Source organism: Cryptomeria japonica, unplaced genomic scaffold (assembly GCF_030272615.1).
Source record: "Cryptomeria japonica unplaced genomic scaffold, Sugi_1.0 HiC_scaffold_248, whole genome shotgun sequence".
NCBI lineage: Eukaryota > Viridiplantae > Streptophyta > Pinopsida > Cupressales > Cupressaceae > Cryptomeria > Cryptomeria japonica.
The window spans coordinates 190,001-210,000 of NW_026729070.1; the positions used below are offsets into that span (position 1 = coordinate 190,001).

At 60.3% G+C, this 20,000-nt stretch overlaps 2 non-coding genes across 2 annotated transcripts; both read left to right on the top strand.

Annotated features, from left to right (window-relative positions):
- The first annotated feature begins 13,511 nt into the window (after positions 1–13,511).
- Positions 13,512–13,630, top strand: LOC131869470 (5S ribosomal RNA). The gene has a single exon (XR_009367853.1). It is a non-coding gene; the product is annotated as a 5S ribosomal RNA (ribosomal RNA).
- A 5,916-nt stretch (positions 13,631–19,546) lies between these two features.
- Positions 19,547–19,665, top strand: LOC131869471 (5S ribosomal RNA). Its single transcript, XR_009367854.1, has one exon. It is a non-coding gene; the product is annotated as a 5S ribosomal RNA (ribosomal RNA).
- The last annotated feature ends 335 nt before the right edge of the window (positions 19,666–20,000 follow it).

Below are 20,000 nucleotides of genomic sequence, written 5' to 3' on the forward strand. Positions count from 1 at the left end.
GAAGGAACGTGCCAAAGATCGAGAACAATGGCAGAAATGCTAGTAACGTGCACTTCGGGACCAACGCATCACCGGAAGACAACCGCCAAACATCGAAAGAGTCGCGATGCTCCGCAACCTACGTGCAAAGCGGTCGCACACCGGGTAAGGGAGTGAGAGCCCCAAACATAGCTGGGCGAGGCGCTCACTCCGCTCTTTAATATCTCGTTAATACCGCCAAGGAAATGGCACAAGCACACACACACAAGCATCCTCGGAAGAGGACAGTTCGAGTGACAGGTCAAATCCAAGAGTTCCGAAGACTACCTCCAGGAACAATCGGGAACAAGACCGATTACAAGTCGTCGAGTCTGTTACTGGGCGAACACGAGATGCGCACAGGAAATCGATCAGCCCTCACAATGGCCCAAGGCCAGAGATCGGACTGCTACGATTTACCCCAACAATCATCGTGCCACTCTTCGCAGAGAGGTGATAGACGCCAACGAGCCCGCGCATAGCAATCGAGGTGTAAAAAGGGCGTTGAAGGCAGGAAGCCTGGACGAAAGAGGCTACGAGGTCACCTCGAAGCGGTCTAAGAATCGGGCGCACTTGGGGCGACTACCAGTGCCAACCCCTTATCCCGCGGTGCGTCCGACACACAGAAATTTCCAAGGCGGCCAAGGAGCCTCCCCGCATAGCAATCGGGGTGTGAGGTTACGGATGCAGCATTGATAGCAATCGAGGTGGGAGGCGAAGGATGCAGAAGTGAGAGCCGAGGGATGTAGCAGAGATAGCAATCGGGGTGTGTGATGCAGAAGAGATAGCAATCGAGGTGTGCGGTGGGAAGGGCCCAGCAGCCAGAATGCATGAAGCGACGGATGAAGCAGTGATGACAACCGGGCTGTGAGGAGAGGAGGGATGCAGCCAAGAAAGCAATCAGGGCTCGAGGCAAGGGATGCATCAAGGATAGCAATCATGTTGTGAGGCGAGATTCCAAAGGCTAAACGTGAGAGGCTGCAGGGTCGACTCAGAGAGGTCTATGCATGTGAGAGGCTGAAAGCAAGGTCAACTCGGAGCGGTCTATGCATCGGGCGCGCTTGGGGCGACTACCAGTGCCAACCCCTTATCCCGCGACGCGTCCGACAAAGAGAACGTTCCAAGGCGGCAGAGGAGGTTACCAGCCGAAGGATGCAGTAGCAATAACAGGTATAGTTCCGCGGCGGCCGAGAAGACTCACCGCATAGGAATCGGGATGCGAGGCGAGGGATGCGGCGGGAAGGCCCCGACGGCTAAACGGAAGAGGCTGCAGGGCCGCCTCGGAATGGTCCAAGCATCGGACGCGATTGGGACGACTACCAGTGCCAACCCCTTATCCCGCGATGCGTCCGATACACAGATAGTTCCAAGGCGGCCGAGGAGCCTCACCGCATATCAATCGGGGTGCGAGGCGAGGGATGGGGCGGGAAGGCCCCAACGGCTAGACGGAAGAGGCTTCAGGGCCACCTCGGAATGCTCCAAGCATCGGACGCGCTTGGGGCGACTACCAGTGCCAACCCCTTATCCCGCGATGCGTCCGATACACAGATGGTTCCAAGGCGGCCGAGGAGCCTCACCGCATAGCAATCGGGGGTGCGAGGCGAGGGATGGGGCGGGAAGGCCCCAACGGCTAGACGGAAGAGGCTTCAGGGCCGCCTCGGAATGGTCCAAGCATCGGACGCGCTTGGGGCGACTACCAGTGACAACCCCTCATCCCGCGATGCGTCCGATACGAAGATGGTTCCAAGGCGGCCGAGGAGCCTCACCGCATAGCAATCGGGGTGCGAGGTGGGGGATGCGGCGAGATGGCCCCAACGGCTAGACAGAAGAGGCCACAGGGCCGCGTCGGAATAGTCCAAGCATCGGACGCGCTTGGGGCGACTACCAGTGACAACCCCTTATCCCGCGATGCGTCCGATACGAAGATAGTTCCAAGGCGGCCGAGGAGCCTCACCGCATAGCAATCCGGGTGCGAGGTGGGGGATGCGGCGAGATGGCCCCAACGGCTAGACGGAAGAGGCTGCAGGGCCGCCTCGGAATAGTCCAAGCATCGGACGCGCTTGGGGCGACTACCAGTGACAACCCCTTATCCCGCGATGCTTCCGATACGAAGACAGTTCCAAGGCGGCCGAGGAGCCTCACCGCATAGCAATGGGGGTGCGAGGTGAGGGATGCGGCGAGATGGCCCCAACGGCTAGACGGAAGAGGCCACAGGGCCGCCTCGGAATAGTCCAAGCATCGGACGCGCTTGGGGCGACTACCAGTGACAACCCCTTATCCCGCGATGCATCCGATACGAAGATAGTTCCCAGGCGGCCGAGGAGCCTCACCGCATAGCAATCGGGGTGCGAGGCGAGGGATGCGGCGAGATGGCCCCAAAGGGTAGACGGAAGAGGCTGCGGGGCCGCCTCGGAATAGTCCAAGCATCGAACGCGCTTGGGGCGACTACCACTGCCAACCCCTTATCCCGCGATGCGTCCGATACACAGATAGTTCCGAGGCGGCCGAGGAGCTGGGGGATGCGGCGAGATGGCCCCAACGGCTAGACGGAAGAGGCTGCAGGGCCGCCTCGGAATAGTCCAAGCATCGGACGCGCTTGGGGCGACTACCAGTGACAACCCCTTATCCCGCGATGCGTCCGATACACAGATAGTTCCGAGGCGGCCAAGGAGCCTCACCGCATAGCAATCGTGGTGCGAGGTGGGGGATGCAGCGAGATGGCCCCAACGGCTAGACGGAAGAGGCTGCAGGGCCGCCTCGGAATGGTCCAAGCATCGGACGCGCTTGGGGCGACTACCACTGCCAACCCCTTATCCCGCGATGCGTCCGATACACAGATAGTTCCAAGGCGGCCGAGGAGCCTCACCGAATAGCAATCGGGGTGCGAGGCGAGGGATGCGGCGAGAAAGCCCCAACGGCTAGAGGGAAGAGGCTTCAGGTCCGCCTCGGAATGGTCCAAGCATCGGACGCGCTTGGGGCGACTACCAGTGACAACCCCTTATCCCGCGACGCGTCCGATACACAGATAGTTCCAAGGCGGCCGAGGAGCCTCACCGCATAGCAATCGGGGTGCGAGGCGAGGGATGCGGCGAGAAGGACCCAACGGCTAGACGGAAGAGGCTTCAGGGCCGCCTCGGAATGGTCCAAGCATCGGACGCGCTTGGGGCGACTACCAGTGACAACCCCTTATCCCGCGATGCGTCCGATACACAGATAGTTCCAAGGCGGCCGAGGAGCCTCACCGCATAGCAATCGGGGTGCGAGGCGAGGGATGCGGCGAGAAGGACCCAACGGCTAGACGGAAGAGGCTTCAGGGCCGCCTCGGAATGGTCCAAGCATCGGACGCGCTTGGGGCGACTACCAGTGACAACCCCTTATCCCGCGACGCGTCCGATACACAGATAGTTCCAAGGCGGCCGAGGAGCCTCACCGCATAGCAATCGGGGTGCGAGGCGAGGGATGCGGCAAGAAGGACCCAACGGCTAGACGGAAGAGGCTTCAGGGCCGCCTCGGAATGGTCCAAGCATCGGACGCGCTTGGGGCGACTACCAGTGACAACCCCTTATCCCGCGACGCGTCCGATACACAGATAGTTCCAAGGCGGCCGAGGAGCCTCACCGCATAGCAATCGGGGTGCGAGGCGAGGGATGCGGCGAGAAGGACCCAACGGCTAGACGGAAGAGGCTTCAGGTCCGCCTCGGAATGGTCCAAGCATCGGACGCGCTTGGGGCGACTACCAGTGACAACCCCTTATCCCGCGACGCGTCCGATACACAGATAGTTCCAAGGCGGCCGAGGAGCCTCACCGCATAGCAATCGGGGTGCGAGGCGAGGGATGCGGCGAGAAGGACCCAACGGCTAGACGGAAGAGGCTTCAGGGCCGCCTCGGAATGGTCCAAGCATCGGACGCGCTTGGGGCGACTACCAGTGACAACCCCTTATCCCGCGATGCGTCCGATACACAGATAGTTCCAAGGCGGCCGAGGAGCCTCACCGCATAGCAATCGGGGTGCGAGGCGAGGGATGCGGCGAGAAGGACCCAACGGCTAGACGGAAGAGGCTTCAGGGCCGCCTCGGAATGGTCCAAGCATCGGACGCGCTTGGGGCGACTACCAGTGACAACCCCTTATCCCGCGACGCGTCCGATACACAGATAGTTCCAAGGCGGCCGAGGAGCCTCACCGCATAGCAATCGGGGTGCGAGGCGAGGGATGCGGCAAGAAGGACCCAACGGCTAGACGGAAGAGGCTTCAGGGCCGCCTCGGAATGGTCCAAGCATCGGACGCGCTTGGGGCGACTACCAGTGACAACCCCTTATCCCGCGACGCGTCCGATACACAGATAGTTCCAAGGCGGCCGAGGAGCCTCACCGCATAGCAATCGGGGTGCGAGGCGAGGGATGCGGCGAGAAGGACCCAACGGCTAGACGGAAGAGGCTTCAGGTCCGCCTCGGAATGGTCCAAGCATCGGACGCGCTTGGGGCGACTACCAGTGACAACCCCTTATCCCGCGACGCGTCCGATACACAGATAGTTCCAAGGCGGCCGAGGAGCCTCACCGCATAGCAATCGGGGTGCGAGGCGAGGGATGCGGCGAGAAGGACCCAACGGCTAGACGGAAGAGGCTTCAGGGCCGCCTCGGAATGGTCCAAGCATCGGACGCGCTTGGGGCGACTACCAGTGACAACCCCTTATCCCGCGACGCGTCCGATACACAGATAGTTCCAAGGCGGCCGGGGAGCCTCACCGCATAGCAATCGGGGTGCGAGGCGAGGGATGCGGCGAGAAGGACCCAACGGCTAGACGGAAGAGGCTTCAGGGCCGCCTCGGAATGGTCCAAGCATCGGACGCGCTTGGGGCGACTACCAGTGACAACCCCTTATCCCGCGATGCGTCCGATACACAGATAGTTCCAAGGCGGCCGAGGAGCCTCACCGCATAGCAATCGGGGTGCGAGGCGAGGGATGCGGCGAGAAGGACCCAACGGCTAGACGGAAGAGGCTTCAGGGCCGCCTCGGAATGGTCCAAGCATCGGACGCGCTTGGGGCGACTACCAGTGACAACCCCTTATCCCGCGACGCGTCCGATACACAGATAGTTCCAAGGCGGCCGAGGAGCCGCACCGCATAGCAATCGGGGTGCGAGGCGAGGGATGCGGCGAGAAGGACCCAACGGCTAGACGGAAGAGGCTTCAGGGCCGCCTCGGAATGGTCCAAGCATCGGACGCGCTTGGGGCGACTACCAGTGACAACCCCTTATCCCGCGACGCGTCCGATACACAGATAGTTCCAAGGCGGCCGAGGAGCCTCACCGCATAGCAATCGGGGTGCGAGGCGAGGGATGCGGCGAGAAGGACCCAACGGCTAGACGGAAGAGGCTTCAGGGCCGCCTCGGAATGGTCCAAGCATCGGACGCGCTTGGGGCGACTACCAGTGACAACCCCTTATCCCGCGACGCGTCCGATACACAGATAGTTCCAAGGCGGCCGAGGAGCCTCACCGCATAGCAATCGGGGTGCGAGGCGAGGGATGCGGCGAGAAGGACCCAACGGCTAGACGGAAGAGGCTTCAGGGCCGCCTGGGAATGGTCCATGCATCGCACGCGCTTGGGGCGACTACCAGTGACAACCCCTTATCCCGCGACGCGTCCGATACACAGATAGTTCCAAGGCGGCCGAGGAGCCTCACCGCATAGCAATCGGGGTGCGAGGCGAGGGATGCGGCGAGAAGGACCCAACGGCTAGACGGAAGAGGCTTCAGGGCCGCCTCGGAATGGTCCAAGCATCGGACGCGCTTGGGGCGACTACCAGTGACAACCCCTTATCCCGCGACGCGTCCGATACACAGATAGTTCCAAGGCGGCCGAGGAGCCTCACCGCATAGCAATCGGGGTGCGAGTCGAGGGATGCGGCGAGAAGGACCCAACGGCTAGACGGAAGAGGCTTCAGGGCCGCCTCGGAATGGTCCAAGCATCGGACGCGCTTGGGGCGACTACCAGTGACAACCCCTTATCCCGCGATGCGTCTGATACACAGATAGTTCCAAGGCGGCCGAGGAGCCTCACCGCATAGCAATCGGGGTGCGAGGCAAGGGATGCGGCGAGAAGGACCCAACGGCTAGACGGAAGAGGCTTCAGGGCCGCCTCGGAATGGTCCAAGCATCGGACGCGCTTGGGGCGACTACCGTTGCCAACCCCTTATCCCGCGATGCGTCTGATACACAGATAGTTCCGAGGCGGCCGAGGAGCCTCACCGCATAGCAATCGGGTTGCGAGGCAGATTATTGGGAAGGGAACCCCCTGGGATGCGGCTCAAGCAGTGCCCAAAGGGACTGGAATGCGGAATCACATCGAGAGACCCAAATGCTATACGAGGGCTCAAATCGAATTATCGATTTGGCCACGACATGGACGCATCGGAACGACTACCTTTGCCGAACCACTCGCAATTGCATCCATACCGAAACCAATAGACATTTCCGTTAGAGCCCTCGCATAGCATTCGGGAATCTCGCATGCCCCTCTAAATCGACCAATGCTGGCGGTCAACGAAAATCCGAGCGCTACCACCGTTCGAGCGCCAGCATTGGTCGAGTTAGAGGGGCACGGGGGAGAATGCTCCAGTCAACACCTCCCCTATATAAGTTATTTGTCCGATTCTCGCACAACCGTAGTCTGCCTCGTCGAATCAAACAACGGTCCCAGATTCCGACTTCCGTTCCGTAGAGACCCAAAAGCTAGATGGAGGCTCGCAAGAAAGAGAGTCGGCGCATAGCAATCGGGTTTCTCGAACGTTTAGGGACCGAGCTCACTTGCGGATAGGGCAAAATCCGCCAAGCAACCCAAAAGCTAGACGGGGGCTCGAATCGAATCGCCTAGGCGGCCACAACAACGACGTGTTGGATCGACTACCAGTGCCAAACCATTCAGCAAGACTAGTCTGTGTCGAGGCCGGATAGAGATTCTCAGAGAGCGCCCGTATAGCATTTAGGAGACCTGCCGCGTCCCTCACACTCGACAAATGGTGGTGCACGTTTATAAATCCGAGCGATCCCAACCCTTTCAAGCACCAACATCGGTCGAGATAGAGGGGCACGGAGGGGGCTGCGTGAGACAACACAGTCCCCTATATAAGTTATTTGTCCGATTCTCACACATCCGAAGAATGGTCATCAAATCGGACAACAGCCCAAACTTCCGACTTCCGTCCCAGAAAGCCCAAGAGCTATCTAAAACGTTCATGGCCGGAACTCGATCGCGGCTATACCAGTCCGCCAAGCAACCCAAAAGCTAGACTGGAGCTCTAGTCGAATCACCTCTGTGGCCATTGCAAGGACGTGTTGGAGCGACTACCATTGCCGAACCATTCCGCAGGTCGAGTCCATACCAAGGCCGCATAGAGATTCACGATGAGCTCCTGCATAGCAATCAGGAGACTTGCCGTGTCCATCACAATCGATAAATCCTGGTGCAAGATTTTTGCATCCGAGCGCTCCAACCAGTCGAGCACCAGCATCAATCGACATAAACGGGCACGGGGGGAGGATGCTCGAGAACACTACCTCCCCTATATAAGTTATTTGTCCGATTCTCAAGCAGCCGAAGTCTGGTCATCGAATCGGGTCAAAGACCACAACTTCCGACTTTACCCACAATGCAAGTCATCGAATCGAACATCGGCCCCCGAGTCGGACTCCATGCGTATGTCAGGTCATCGGACCCAAATTCCGCCTTCCTGCGCATGGCGGGCCATCAATATCAACTCGGTCATCGGACCCAAACTCCGCCTTTCTGCGCATGGCACGCCTTCAAATCGGTCATCGGACCCAAATTCCGCCTTCCTGTGCATGGCGGGCCATCAACATCAACTCGGTCATCGGACCCAAATTCCGCCTTTCTGCGCATGGCACGCCATCAACTCGGTCATCGGACCCAAATTCCGCCTTCCTGCGCATGGCAGGTCATCGGACACAAATTCAGACCTCGCCAATATGCCTACGTATCGAATCGGTCATCGGACCCAACTTCCGACTTCATCCATACTGTAGGGTCTTTGAGGTTGGCGCGGTGCGCTCAACCCGGGGAGTCGACCCATCGAAGCATACACCTCCCCTATATAAGCTATTTGTCCGATTCCCACACCTGTGTAGTTTGCACCTCTGACCAGGACATCGACCCCAACTTCCGAACTCGACTGCAACGACGGCACCAGCGCCTTGGTGCGCACCTTGCGACGCACAGTCCCAACATTCGCCTTCCTGCACATGGCAGGTCATCGGACCCAAATTCCGACCTCGCGAGTATGCCTACATATCGAATCGGTCATCGGACACAACTTCCGACTTCATCCATACCGTAGGGTCTTTGAGGTTGGCGCGGTGCGCTCAACCCGGGGAGTCGACCCAACGAAGCATACACCTCCCCTATATAAGCTATTTGTCCGATTCCCACACCTGTGTAGTTTGCACCTCCGATCAGGACATCGACCCCAACTTCCGAACTCGCCTGCAACGACCGAACCAGCGCCTTGGTGCGCACCTTGCAACGCACAGTGCCAACATTCGCCTTCCTGCACATGGCAGGTCATCGGACCCAAATTCCGACCTCGCGAGTATGCCTACATATCGAATCGGTCATCGGACCCAACTTCCGACTTCATCCATACCGTAGGGTCTTTGAGGTTGGCGCGGTGCGCTCAACCCGGGGAGTCGACCCAACGAAGCATACACCTCCCCTATATAAGCTATTTGTCCGATTCCCACACCTGTGTAGCTTGCACCTCCGATCAGGACATCGACCCCAACTTCCGAACTCGACTAAAAAGACCGCACCAGCACCTTGGTGTGCACCTTGCAACGCACAGTGCCAACATTCGCCTTCCTGCACATGGCAGGTCATCGGACCCAAATTCCGACCTCATGAGCATACCTACTAATCGAATCGGTCATCGGACCCAACTTCCGACTTCATCCATACCGTAGGGTCTTTGAGGTTGGCGCGGTGCGCTCAACCTGGGGAGTCGACCCATCGAAGCATACACCTCCCCTATATAAGCTATTTGTCCGATTCCGACACCTGTGTAGTTTGCACCTCCGCTCAGGACATCGACCCCAACTTCCGAACTCGCCTGCAACGACCGAACCAGCGCCTTGGTGCGCACCAAAAGTGCGCACTTTTGGAGGGCACTTTTGTGCGCTCCAAAGGTGCGCACTTTTGGAGGGCACTTTTGTGCGCTCCAAAGGTGCGCACTTTTGGAGGGCACTTTTTGGAGGGCACTTTTGTGCGCTCCAAAGGTGCGCACTTTTGGAGGGCACTTTTTGGAGGGCACTTTTCTGCGCTCCAAAGGTGCGCACTTTTGGAGGGCACTTTTTGGAGGGCACTTTTCTGCGCTCCAAAGGTGCGCACTTTTGGAGGGCACTTTTTGGAGGGCACTTTTCTGCGCTCCAAAGGTGCGCACTTTTGGAGGGCACTTTTTGGAGGGCACTTTTCTGCGCTCCAAAGGTGCGCACTTTTGGAGGGCACTTTTGTGCACTCCAAAGGTGCACACTTTTGGAGGGCACTTTTTGGAGGGCACTTTTCTGCACTCCAAAGGTGCGCACTTTTGGAGGGCACTTTTTGGAGGGCACTTTTGTGCGCTCCAAAGGTGCGCACTTTTGGAGGGCACTTTTTGGAGGGCACTTTTGTGCGCTCCAAAGGTGCGCACTTTTGGAGGGCACTTTTGTGCACTCCAAAGGTGCGCACTTTTGGAGGGCACTTTTCCTGCGCTCCAAAGGTGCACACCTAGGTGAGCACCTTCGACCACACCTTGTAGCACACCAAACTCTGACTTTCGACTTCATCCGCAATGCAGGGTCTTTGAGGTTGGCGCAATGCGCACAACCAGGGGAGTCGACCCATCAAACCCAACACCTCCCCTATATAAGCTATTTGTCTGATTCTCATACATGCGTAGCCTGCAGGAGCAATTAGGACATCGACCCCAACTTTCGGCTTCTAAACGAAAACAAGGTCTTTGAGGTTGGTGTAATGCGAACAACTAGGGGAGTCAACCCATCAAACCCAACACCTCCCCTATATAAGCTATTTGTCTGATTCTCATACATGTGTAGTCTACAGGAGCAATTAGGACATCGACCCCAACTTTTGACTTCTTAACGAAAACAAGGTCTTTGAGGTTGACGTAATGCGCACAACCAGGGGAGTCGACCCATCAAACCCAACACCTCCCCTATATAAGCTATTTGTCCGATTCTCATACATGTGTAGCCTACAGGAGCCATTAGGACATTGACCCCAACTTTTGACTTCTTAACGAAAACAAGGTCTTTGAGGTTGGCGTAATGCGCACAACCAAGGGAGTTGACCCATCAAACCCAACACCTCCCCTATATAAGCTATTTGTCTGATTCTCATACATGTGTAGCCTGCAACAACGATTAGGACATCCACCCCAACTTCTGAATTCGTCTGCGTTGACCGCACCAAAGGTGCACGCCTTGGTGCTCACCAAAATCCGACTTCCGACTTCTTCTGCTATGCGGGGTCTTTGAGGTTGGCGCAGTGCGCACAACCAGGGGAGTCAACCCACCGAATGCAACACCTCCCCTATATAAGCTATTTGTCTGATTCTCATACATGCGTAGACTGCAGCAATGATTAGGACATCCACCCCAACTTTTGACTTCTTAAACAAGACAGGGTCTTTGAAGTTGGTGCAGTGCACACAACCAGGGGAGTCGACCCATCAAACGCAACACCTCCCCTATATAAAGCTATTTGTCCGATTCTCATACGTGTAGTCTGCAGCAGCGATTAGGACATCGACCCCAACTTCCGAATTCGTTTGCATTGACCGCACCAAAGGTGCACGCCTTGGTGTGCACCTTGGAGTGCACTTTGGTGCTCACCTCGGTGCACACTTTGGTGTGCACCTCGGTGTGCACCAAAGGTGCGCACCTTGGAGCGCACCAAAGGTGTACACTTTGGAGCGCACCACATAGGGTCTTTGAGAGGTTGGCGCAGTGCGCACACCAAGGTGGGTGTTGAGGTGCGTGCCGAGGTGGGTGGGTGCTAGGGTGCGCTCCATGGTGGGTGCCAGGGTGGGTGCGTGCTAGGGTGGATTCCAAAGAGGGTCATAGGGTGGGTGCCAAGGTGGGTTGGTGATATAGTGGGTTCAAAGGTGGGTACTAGGGTGGGTTCCAAGGTGGGTCACAAGTTGGGTGCCAGGATGCGTGGGTGTTAGGTTGGGTGCCAAGGTGGGCTCCTGCGTGGGTGGGTGCTAGGGTGGGTTTCAAGGTGGACGCGAGGGCGGGTGCCAAGGTGGGTAACAAGTTGGGTGTTAGGATGGGTGAGTGCTAGAGTGGGTGCCAAGGTGGGTGGGTGCTAAGGTGGATGCCAAGGTGGTTCACAGGGTGGGTGGGTTCTAGGGTGAGTTCCAAGGTGGGTCACAGGTTTAGTGCTAGGGTGCGTGTCAAGGCGGGTGTCGAGGTGCCTGGGTGCTAGGGTGTGGATGCCAATGTGGGTCATAGGGTGGGTACTAGGGTGGGCTGCAATGTGGGTGCCAAGGTGGGTAACATGCTCGGTTGGTTCTAAATTGGGTGTCAGGGTGGGTGTGCACCCACCTTGCCCGAGGTGGGTGCCAAGGTGCCAGTGTGGGTGGGTGCTAAGGTGGATGCCAAGGTGGGTGAGAAGGTGGGTGATAGGTTGAGTGGTAGGATGGGTGGGTGCCAAGATGGGTCACAGGGTGGGTGCAAGGGTGGGTAGGTGCTAGGGTTGGTGTCAGGGTGGGTGGGTGCTAGGTTGGGTTCCAAGGTGGGTGCGAGGGTGAGTGTCAAGGTGGGTCACAGGTTAGGTGCTAGGATGGGTGAGTGCTAGGGTGCAAAGGTGCCAGGGTGGGTGCTAGGATGGGTCGATGCTAGGGTGAGTGGCAAGGTGGGTCCACAAGTGTCAAGGTGGGTGCCGAGGTGGGTGCCAACTTGGGTTCCAAGGTGGGTGCCAAGTGGGCGACTGCTATGGTGGATGCCAAGGTGGGTCACGGGGTGGGTGCCAAGTTGCTAGGTTGTGTTCCAAGGTGGGTGCCAACGTGGCTGCTAGGGTGCGTGGGTTAAAGGGTGTGTCACAACGTGGGTGCCAGGATGGGTGCGCACCCACACTGGCCAAGACGGGTGCAAGGTTGGGTTCCAAGCCCGGTCACAGGCTGGGTGCTAGGATGGGTGGGTGCCAAGGTGGGCACCAGGGTGGGTGCACCCACCCTGGCCAAGGTGGGTCACGGGGTGGGTCCTAGGGTGGGTAACAGGGTGGGTACTAAGGTGCGTGCCAAGGTGGGTCATGGGGTGGGTGCCAAGGTGGGCACCAGGGTGGGTGTGCACCAACCCTAGCCAGGGTAGGTCACGGGGTGGTTGTCGGGGTGGGCGTCAAGGAGCCAAGGTGGGTGGCAAGTAGCCAAGTTGCGTGCCAAGGTGGGTGTCGGGGTGGGTGCCAAGGATCCAAGGTGGGTGCCAAGGAACCAAGGTGGGTGTCTGGGTGGGTGCCGAGGTGGGAGCCAGGGTGGGTCCCAAGGTGAGTGCAAAGGTGGGTGCCAGGGTCAAGGTGAGTGCCAATGTGGGTTCCAAGGTGCCAGGGTCAGGGTGAGTGCCAATGTGGGTTCAAAGGTGCTAAGTTGGGTGCGAGGTTGGGTGCGAGGGTGGGTGGGTGCCAAGGTGTGCTAGGTGGAAGCCCGGGTGGGTCGGCATCCCATGGGTGTCGAGTTGGGTGCCTGATGGGTGCTTCTTGTCAAGTTTTAGTCGTCGGGACTCATTTCGAGCCTTAGAGGTCGTTTCTTGTCCGGTTGCCCTGTCTTCGACCTGGGAACCCAATTTTGGTCCTCGGGTCCCATTTTTTTTTGTCTCGCATCCCACTTTTGGCCTGTGGCCTTTTCGGGGTCGATTCTCGTTTTGGGCATCAGAGCATGTTTCTTCTCCTAAAACCCAATATTTGTTTATTAAGTCTCGGAACACATTTTTGTTCTCGTGGACCCATCATGGGTCTTGGAACGCATTTGTGGTCCTTGGGTCCCATTTTGCATCCCGAAACTTGTGTTTTGGTGCTTGATCCCTATTTTGGGTGCCCACCTTGCACCAAGTGCGCACCCGGGGCAAACCGAGCGCCTTGGTGCACCGGGGCAAGATCGAGCGTGCACCCGAGGCGCCCCGAACATGCACCAAGGTGCACTCGGCCCACATGTGAGCGCAGGTCGTTGCGCCCGAGGTGGTGTGTGGGCACCGCGTTGCAGACGGGACACTGCACGCACACGACGCCCCGTCCAGGTGCACGCACGTAGGCCGGGCCGGGTGCACACCCGACGCCCTAGCAAGGTGCGCGCACCCGGGCAGGGCTCACACTTGGCGAACGGGGCGCACTTCGCGAGGGAGGGTGTGCACCTCGACGGGGGTGGGTGGCCGGGGTGGATTCGCACGTGGGTCGCGGTTTGCTAAGTACACACTGCGACAAGCTCATAACGGGTGCGATCATACCAGCGTTAGTGCACCGGATCCCATCAGAACTCCGCAGTTAAGCGCGCTTGGGCCGGAGTAGTACTGGGATGGGTGACCTCCCGGGAAGTCCCGGTGTTGCACCCTTTCTTAGTTTTTCGCCGGGCGTCGCAATGCTATTTGAATAAACCTTTTGCCCGTTTGCGTTCTCGTCGGGGCCGGGCCGGGCCGGGGTGCGCTGCCCGCACTACCGCGCGCGCGGGGGGCGACACCGAGCGCGCACCCGAGGCGCCCCGAGCACACAGGCCACGGTGCAACCCGGGCGTTGTGCGCGCACCCCGGTGCGCCCGAGGTGCTGCGCGCGCACCCAGGTGAAATCGGTGTGCACCTCGGCCAGTGCGCGCTCGGTCGAGTCGCGCACGTTGGCCAAGGTGCACGGTGATGTTTCTTACTCTAAGGTTCCGCACCAGACGCCCGGGACAGGTGAGCGAAGCTGGGCGGGGCCGGGTGCGCGGCCGGGGCAGGTGCACGCAGCTGGAGAGAGCTTTGGAGCACACCAGAGGTGCGCACCTTGGAGCACACTTCGGAGCGCACCAATGATGCGCTCCATTCAAAAGTTTCCTGAAAAGGCAAAAAAAGTTGAGATTATAGAATTTCCCACTTGAGAGATTGTAAAAAAAAAAAATTTAAAATGAAGGAAACGCGGGTGCCAAGGTGTGCGCGCCCGGGTGCGCAGCCCAGCCAAGGTGTGCGCACCAAGGCGCCCACCCTGGCGAAGGTGCACGCAAGGTGCGCACCCGAGGCAAACCGGACAATTAACCCAACTTTCGACTTCGCGCGCACCTGCGCACGTTGGAGCGCACTTCGGAGCGCTCCTTGGTGCGCACCAATCTTGGGCACCTCGGAGTGCACCATGGCGCCCACCAAGGTGCGCACCCGGGGCAAACCGAGCTCCGACTTCGTGCGCACCTTGGAGCGCACGAAAGGTGCGCACCATGGCGCCCACCAAGGTGCGCAGCCCAGCCAAGGCGTGCGCATCAAGGTGCGCACCCTGGCGAAGGTGCGCACCCGGGGCAAACCGAGCTCCGACTTCGTGCGCACCTTGGAGCGCACAAAGGGTGCGCAACCCAGCCAAGGTGTGCGCACCCCGGGCAAACCGAGCTCCGAATCGTGCGCACCTTGGAGCACACTTCGGAGCCCTCCTTGGTGCGCACCGATGTTGCGCACCTCGGAGCGCACCCGGGGAAAACAATGCAATTAACCCGACTTTCGACTTCGTGGGCACCTCGGAGCGCTCTCGGGTTCGCACCTCGGAGCACACCGAGGTGCGCACCTTTGATGCGCTGCCTTCACCAATTTCCAGAAAAGGCAAGAAAACATTGAGAAGGTGTGCGCACCGAGGTGCCCACCCTGGCGAAGGTGCACGCGAGGTGCGCACCCGGGGCAAACCGGGCTCCAACTTCGTGCACGCCATGCTGCGCACCTTGGAGGGCCATGGTGCGCACCTTGGAGCACACTTCGGAGCGCTCAATGGTGCCCAACCCAGCCAAGGTGCCCACCGCGGCGAAGGTGCACGCGAGGTGCGCACCCGGGGCAAACCGGGCTCCGACTTCGTGCACGCCGCACCTTGGAGCACACTTCGGAGCGCTCCTTGGTGCGCACCAGGGCGCGCAACCCAGCCGAGGTGCCCACCCCGGCGAAGGTGCACGCGGGGTGCGCACCCGGGGCAAACCGGGCTCCGACTTCGTGCACGCCATGGTGCCCACCGCGGCGAAGGTGCACGCGAGGTGCGCACCCGGGGCAAACCGGGCTCCGACTTCGTGCACGCCGCACCTTGGAGCACACTTCGGAGCGCTCCTTGGTGCGCACCAGGGCGCGCAACCCAGCCGAGGTGCCCACCCCGGCGAAGGTGCACGCGAGGTGCGCACCCGGGGCAAACCGGGCTCCGACTTCGTGCACGCCATGGTGCCCACCGCGGCGAAGGTGCACGCGAGGTGCGCACCCGGGGCAAACCGGGCTCCGACTTCGTGCACGCCGCACCTTGGAGCACACTTCGGAGCGCTCCTTGGTGCGCACCATGGTGCCCACCAGGGCGCGCAACCCCGCCGAAGGTGCACGCGAGGTGCGCACCCGGGGCAAACCGGGCTCCGACTTCGTGCACGCCGCACCTTGGAGCACACTTCGGAGCGCTCCTTGGTGCGCACCAGGGCGCGCAACCCCGCCGAAGGTGCACGCGAGGTGCGCACCCGGGGCAAACCGGGCTCCGACTTCGTGCACGCCATGGTGCGCACCAGGGTGCCCACCGCGGCGAAGGTGCGCACCCGGGGCAAACCGGGCTCCGACTTCGTGCACGCCGCACCTTGGAGCACACTTCGGAGCGCTCCTTGGTGCGCACCAGGGCGCGCAACCCAGCCGAGGTGCCCACCCCGGCGAAGGTGCACGCGAGGTGCGCACCCGGGGCAAACCGGGCTCCGACTTCGTGCACGCCATGGTGCCCACCGCGGCGAAGGTGCGCACCCGGGGCAAACCGGGCTAGGACTTCGTGCACGCCGCACCTTGGAGCACACTTTGGAGCGCTCCTTGGTGCGCACCATGGTGCCCACCAGGCCGCGCAACCCAGCCAAGGTGTGCGCACCAAGGTGCACGCGAGGTGCGCACCCGGGGCAAACCGGGGTCCGGCTTCGTGCACGCCGCACCTTGGAGCACACATCGGGGCGCTCCCGGGTTCGCACCGGCGTTGCGCACCGTGGTGGGCACCTCGGAGCGCACCGTGGTGGGCACCTCGGAGCACACCAAGGTGGGCAGCGAGGTGCGCACCTTTGATGCGATGCCTTCACTAATTTCCATAAAAGGCAAAAAAAAACGAGATTTTAAAATTTCCGTTTTGAAAGATAGTGAGAAAAAGGGAATGCTGGTGCCATCTTGAGCCCGCCCTGGTGCGCAGCCCAGCCAAGGTGTGCGCACCAAGGTGCCCACCCTGGCGAAGGTGCGCGCCCGGGCAATTAACCCAACTTCCAACTTCGCGCGCGCCAGGGTGGGAGCGCACCCAACAACCGGGCCTGGGAAGAGCCAATGCGAGAAACCCCACCAAACGCTCTGACAAAAAAAGAGGGGGCGCTCCAGTAACCCCGCTTCGGAGCGCACCCTGGGCAAACCCAGCGAGGGTGCCCACCCCGGCCAAGGTGCAGGCGAGGTGCGCACCCGGGGCAAACCGGGCTCCGACAACGTGCACGCCGCACCTTGGAGCACACTTCGTAGCGCTCCCGGGTGCGCACCTCAGAGCACACCAAGGTGGGCAGCGAGGTGCGCACCTTTGATGCGCTGCCTTCACTAATTTCCAGAAAAGGCAAAAAAAAGAGGAGATTTTAAAATTTCCGTTTTGAAAGATAGTGAAAAAAACGGAACGCGGGTGCCATCTTGAGCCCGCCCTGGTGCACAGCCCAGGTAAGGTGCCCACCCTGGCAAAGGTGCGCACCCGGGCAATTAACCCTACTTCCGACTTCGTGCGCGCCAGGGTGGCAACCGGGCCTGGGAAGAGCCAATGCGAGAAACCCCACCAAACGCTCCGACAAAAAAAGAGGCGGCGCTCCAATAACCCCGCTTCGGAGCGCAGCCGGGGCAAACCCAGCCAAGGTGCCCACCCCGACGAAGGTGCACGCGAGGTGCGCACCCGGGGCAAACCGGGCTCCGACAACGTGCACGCAGCACCTTGGAGCACACTTCGAAGCACTCCCGGGTGCCCACCGGCGTTGCGCACCGTGGTGGGCAGCGAGGTGCGCACCTTTGATGCGCTGCCTTCACTAATTTCCAGAAAAGGCAAAAAAAAATGAGATTTTAAAATTTCCGTTTTGAAAGATAGTGAAAAAAACGGAACGCGGGTGCCATCTTGAGCCCGCCCTGGTGCGCAGCCCAGGCAAGGCATGCGCACCAAGGTGCCCACCCGCGGTGCACGCCCGGGGCAAACCGGGCTCCGACTTCGTGCAGGCCGCACCTTGGAGCACACTTCGGAGCGCTCCTTGGTGCGCACCATGGTGCCCACCAGGGCGCACCCGGGGCAAACCGGGCTCCGACTTCGTGCACGCCGCACCTTGGAGCACACATCGGAGCGCTCCCAGGTTCGCACCAGCGTTGCGCACCTTTGATGCGCTGCCTTCACTAATTTCCAGAAAAGGCAAAAAAAAACGATATTTTAAAATTTCCGTTCTGAAAGATAGTGAAAAAAACGGAACGCGGGTGCCATCTTGAGCCCTTCCTGGTGCGCAGCCCAGGCAAGTTGTGCGCACCAAGGTGCCCACCCTGGCGGAGGTGCGCGCCCGGGGCAAACCGGGCTCCGACTTCGTGCACTGCATGGTGCCCACCAAGGCGCGCAACCCAGCCAAGGTGCCCACCGCAGCGAAGGTGCACGCGAGGTGCGCACCCGAGGTGCACACCCGGGGCAAACCGAGCTCCGACTTCGTGCACGCCGCACCTTGGAGCACACTTCAGAGCGCTCCTTGGTGCGCACCAGGGCGCGCAACCCAGCCAAGGTGCTCACCCCGGCGAAGGTGCACGCGAGGTGCGCACCCGGGGCAAGCCGGGCTCGGACTTCGTGCACGCCGCACCTTGGAGCACACATCGGAGCGCTCCCGGGTTCGCACCAGCATTGCGCACCTTTGATGCGCTGCCTTCACTAATTTCCAGAAAAGGCAAAAAAAAAAAAAAAACGAGATTTTAAAATTTCCGTTTTGAAAGATAGTGAAAAAAACGGAACGCGGGTGCCATCTTGAGCCCGCCCTGGTGTGCAGCCCAGGCAAGTTGTGCGCACCAAGGCACCCACCCTGGCCAAGGTGGGTCACGGGGTGGGTCCTAGGGTGGGTAACGGGGTGGGTACTAAGGTGCGTGCCAAGGTGGGTCATGGGGTGGGTGCCAAGGTGGGCACCAGGGTGGGTGTGCACCAACCCTAGCCAGGGTAGGTCACGGGGTGGTTGTCGGGGTGGGCGTCAAGGAGCCAAGGTGGGTGGCAAGTAGCCAAGTTGCGTGCCAAGGTGGGTGTCGGGGTGGGTGCCAAGGATCCAAGGTGGGTGCCAAGGAACCAAGGTGGGTGTCTGGGTGGGTGCCGAGGTGGGAGCCAGGGTGGGTCCCAAGGTGAGTGCAAAGGTGGGTGCCAGGGTCAAGGTGAGTGCCAATGTGGGTTCCAAGGTGCCAGGGTCAGGGTGAGTGCCAATGTGGGTTCAAAGGTGCTAAGTTGGGTGCGAGGTTGGGTGCGAGGGTGGGTGGGTGCCAAGGTGTGCTAGGTGGAAGCCCGGGTGGGTCGGCATCCCATGGGTGTCGAGTTGGGTGCCTGATGGGTGCTTCTTGTCAAGTTTTAGTCGTCGGGACTCATTTCGAGCCTTAGAGGTCGTTTCTTGTCCGGTTGCCCTGTCTTCGACCTGGGAACCCAATTTTGGTCCTCGGGTCCCATTTTTTTTTGTCTCGCATCCCACTTTTGGCCTGTGGCCTTTTCGGGGTCGATTCTCGTTTTGGGCATCAGAGCATGTTTCTTCTCCTAAAACCCAATATTTGTTTATTAAGTCTCGGAACACATTTTTGTTCTCGTGGACCCATCATGGGTCTTGGAACGCATTTGTGGTCCTTGGGTCCCATTTTGCATCCCGAAACTTGTGTTTTGGTGCTTGATCCCTATTTTGGGTGCCCACCTTGCACCAAGTGCGCACCCGGGGCAAACCGAGCGCCTTGGTGCACCGGGGCAAGATCGAGCGTGCACCCGAGGCGCCCCGAACATGCACCAAGGTGCACTCGGCCCACATGTGAGCGCAGGTCGTTGCGCCCGAGGTGGTGTGTGGGCACCGCGTTGCAGACGGGACACTGCACGCACACGACGCCCCGTCCAGGTGCACGCACGTAGGCCGGGCCGGGTGCACACCCGACGCCCTAGCAAGGTGCGCGCACCCGGGCAGGGCTCACACTTGGCGAACGGGGCGCACTTCGCGAGGGAGGGTGTGCACCTCGACGGGGGTGGGTGGCCGGGGTGGATTCGCACGTGGGTCGCGGTTTGCTAAGTACACACTGCGACAAGCTCATAACGGGTGCGATCATACCAGCGTTAGTGCACCGGATCCCATCAGAACTCCGCAGTTAAGCGCGCTTGGGCCGGAGTAGTACTGGGATGGGTGACCTCCCGGGAAGTCCCGGTGTTGCACCCTTTTTTAGTTTTTCGCCGGGCGTCGCAATGCTATTTGAATAAACCTTTTGCCCGTTTGCGTTCTCGTCGGGGCCGGGCCGGGCCGGGGTGCGCTGCCCGCACTACCGCGCGCGCGGGGGGCGACACCGAGCGCGCACCCGAGGCGCCCCGAGCACACAGGCCACGGTGCAACCCGGGCGTTGTGCGCGCACCCCGGTGCGCCCGAGGTGCTGCGCGCGCACCCAGGTGAAATCGGTGTGCACCTCGGCCAGTGCGCGCTCGGTCGAGTCGCGCACGTTGGCCAAGGTGCACGGTGATGTTTCTTACTCTAAGGTTCCGCACCAGACGCCCGGGACA